This window comes from Sardina pilchardus, chromosome 19, assembly GCF_963854185.1.
Source record: "Sardina pilchardus chromosome 19, fSarPil1.1, whole genome shotgun sequence".
Lineage (NCBI taxonomy): Eukaryota > Metazoa > Chordata > Actinopteri > Clupeiformes > Clupeidae > Sardina > Sardina pilchardus.
The window spans coordinates 24487417-24491177 of NC_085012.1; the positions used below are offsets into that span (position 1 = coordinate 24487417).

At 38.1% G+C, this 3761-nt stretch overlaps 1 long non-coding RNA gene across 1 annotated transcript; it reads left to right on the forward strand.

Annotated features, from left to right (window-relative positions):
• Nucleotides 1-640: 640 nt before the first annotated feature.
• On the forward strand, nt 641-3371 carry LOC134066346 (uncharacterized). Its single transcript, XR_009936410.1, has 6 exons — nt 641-823; nt 1433-1505; nt 1793-2039; nt 2210-2384; nt 2605-2687; nt 2864-3371. It is a non-coding gene; the product is annotated as an uncharacterized LOC134066346 (long non-coding RNA).
• Nucleotides 3372-3761: the final 390 nt, after the last annotated feature.

Here is a 3761-nt window from a genome sequence, read left to right on the forward strand (position 1 = left end):
GCAAGGTTTCAGAATAAAGTAAACATTACTAATAATTAATTAATTAATAGTTAATATAACTTCTGACACAACTTTTTCCCCCTAAAACAATCGTCTGCTGTTGACTTCTTTAGCACTTTTCTGATTTAGGCAAACCAAGTGTCTAATGTTTAGAGCAAAGGACTTTAATGATTTAGCCTAGCTGCCCATTCTAACCAAATCTAGTGCAGTATTAGCTTGCTAACTTGACTTAAACTAGCTCAGAAAATAATTTGCAACGTGGTTGTCAAGTTTTCAACAAGCCCTGATCAGTTGCAAAAACATAGCCTATGTGGATCGTAGGATATTTCAACAAAAATATGTAATTCAAATATGTAAAACAAATTACTAGCAGAACACCTACCTCTCTCCTGGTACTATCGTCAACTTGTGGTGGCAAATCAGAGAGGCTCAGAGAGGCTGTGATATTTTGTAGAGAAAATCCTTGTGGAAAACAAATTATGACATAGTGTAATAATGGGTTGCAACCATAGACCTAAAAGAAACCAGGAGACCGGTTTGCAACTTCACAGCTCGCGCTGAGAAAGTTCCGCGCATGCGCAGAAAAAGTGTGACGTCGCACATGGATGTGGATGTGGATGTCCCCGCCCCGTCCCGCAGGCTGCATCCAGAGCCCTCTCGAATTAGAGGTGCTTCAAGGCACTTTGGGGATTCTCCAGGAACCTTCCCATCTTTGGGGTTCTTTGAGGAACCTGCATGGCCATTGTTTGTCCGCGAGCGTGGAACATTTTGAACTGACGTGACGGACTTTCCAACGACTTTCCATTCAACGAACAACTCAAAGGTGGGTAACATTAACGTTAGCGAGTCTATACTGCTAAACATTAACTTTTATATCTGTCAATTAATTTTAGACCCAGAAATGTCTAGTGACAACATGTCCGGGGTAGTCAGCGTCGACATGAATATTCCCATAGTCCAGCTGCTAAATCGGTTTTGGTTATCACTTATCATAGCTAGCTAGCAGCTAATCGTTCCCTGAATGCTAACTTAGTTAACGTCAGTCATAATACACAAACATACATTTAGCCTAGGCTACTATATTCTCCTATTTTTCCCGTTTGACTAAAGATATGTTTAAAGCTGTCGTTGAAAATGACACCACAGTTTGTTTGATACTTGGGATGCCAGCACCAGCTAGCAATGTCGCCACAGTAGTTCGTACAGTCTGCTGCCTCTGCTAGTTGACAGTTACAAGTAACGTTAGCAGCTAAATGGAAACATTGTTATCATGTTGTTACATTGGACTAGTGTTGCGCAGTGTTGTCGCCACTAGGAATCCTGTTAGATTTTAATCCTTTTTTTTTATCACAATGGATTTATTTGCAAAGTGAATTATAGAATCAAAGGGGTGTAGAAATCTGACCTTTTCTTTACCTTTCATTCATTTCAGAATGAACAAATCTGTGGAAGAAGAAGTGTGTGACTGGCCATCTCCCCCATGGGTCTGCTTTAAGCTGCATGTGGTGAGCTTATTGCCCTTCTATGCTTTTATCAACTATTCCTGTTTGCTTTTGTTTATGTAAAGCACACTGAATGACCTCTGTGTATGAAATGCGCAATATAAATAAAGTTGACTTGACTTGCCTTGACTTATACAACAGGACTATGGGTCAATTTACGCCAGACTTACACTTTAACATCCAGGATCGTCATGAGTCCAATATTGCTTCTAAGCAGCCGTTCTCCTTGCATAGGACCTCTCAGAACCAATCGTACTTTGCATTAAACGTGTTTTTTTTATCATTTGCAGACTGGACCGAGTAATCAGACAGCCAATGTGCAAGGAGAGGATGCAGCCAGCGTGCAAGGAGAGGATGCAGCCAGCCTCAGGTGTCACCAGAAAAAAAATGCAGGCCGAATGCCTTAAGAAACATCCCAATCTATCCATCCTGCAAGACAAAATGATCCGCACACGAGTAGAGAGGAGAAAATACTTGCAAACTCATTCAACTATGGAGGCCCTTGAAGAATATCCTGGGCTAAGATTCCCAGTTATAGTAAGTACTATAACTAACTATTCCCTCATCAGCTCTAAAATCAAATGTATCTCACATAGTATTTAATATTTGTTTTCTCTCTCTCTGTGGCTGTCTCTCTCTGTCTATCTGTGTGTGTGTGTGTGTGTGTGTGTGTGTGTGTGTGTGTGTGTGTGTGTGTGTGATTACAGCTCCTCACAGAATCACAAAGCCAGCTAGATGTTGACATAGACCGCAGCATCATGACAGGAATGGGTCAAATCACAAAGAGGGTCATAGAGGAATGTCAGCGGCGAGCTACTGGACAGGACCTCTTTTGCATGTATGAGGAGGCCAAATCAATGCAACATGAGGAGTGTCACAGAGGTGAGAGTTCAGGGTATCCTCTCTATTATATTAAATGCATGTGCCATGTCATCTAAGTTAATCTTATTAGTCATTCTTAAATATAATTCAATTTTACATTTGCAAATGTAAAACATACAACAATACACTGTATACATGCAAGCACTAGTGAATGAATGTACACGTGGGAAAGTTCTTTCTCTAATATATTTTGAATTTCTATTTCTCTTTTAAACAAAAGGTCTGCAAGTCATCCTGGGCACCTTGCTCCTTCCATACCTGTTCAGAGAGAACCCCATAGCACTTTATGTGATCAATAGAAAGGTAAGGTTTGTCAATTAGCCAAAATTATGTTTGTTGCTTGTTATTGATTTCCCATTTGTAACATCTCATTGTCATTTGTATGTGTTAATGTATGCATTTATGTATGTATGTATGTATGTATGTATGTATGTATGTATGTATTTATTTATTTACTTATTTATTTATTTGGTTGCTAGGATCCAGAGGTTCCAACGCCGGTACTGGTCATTACAGGGAACCCCTTCATGGAGGCTTCTTTTGCTGTTCAACTCGACTTTCAGGATGTCCTTACCCAAGAAGTTGATGAGGTCACCCAGGCTTTGGCCACCCTAATGTCTATTTATTTTGTTTTTAATATTGAATACCATAAGAGTGTAAAAAACACCCTCTGTTTCATACAAAAATACCTAATGTCAAACACACCAGAGGGAAAGATCAGCCCCACTGTAATTAAAATGGCCAATTATTTATTTTCTTAATTTGTTTTGTATTGGTCGAAATATATATATCTTTGAGGATATAATGCAAAAAAAAAAGAGTCTCACACACACACACACACACACTCAGAGTTTGACTCTTTGCTCTGCTGTCTCCTTTAGGTAGTAGGTAGTGTTTATTATTAATTATTTATTTATTTTGTTTGTTTATTTTGTAATTATTATTATTATTGTAGGCTATGTATTTATTAATGTATTAACTTTATTCATTCATTCATTCATTCATTCAATTATTTATTCATTCATTTATGTATTTATGTGCCAGGATCCAGAGAATACTTGTTAAATTATTTAATAAAATCTGTGGAAAACATTCCTTTGTTGTCAGTATTGTCAATAATAATAATAATAATAATAATAATAATAATAATAATAATAATAAACATAAACATGCATGATAACAACATGCATGATAAAAGGCCTAGTAGTAATAATAAGGCCTAATAATTGAAGGGTTCCTTGAAGAACCTTTCATGAAGGATCCCTGAGGAACCCCTGTGAGCTGAAAAGGTTCCCCCACAGTGGCAATGGTGAGGAACCCCAAAAGGTTCCTCGAGGCTCCTCTAATTCTTAGAGTGTAGCTTTGTTAAGTAAGCCT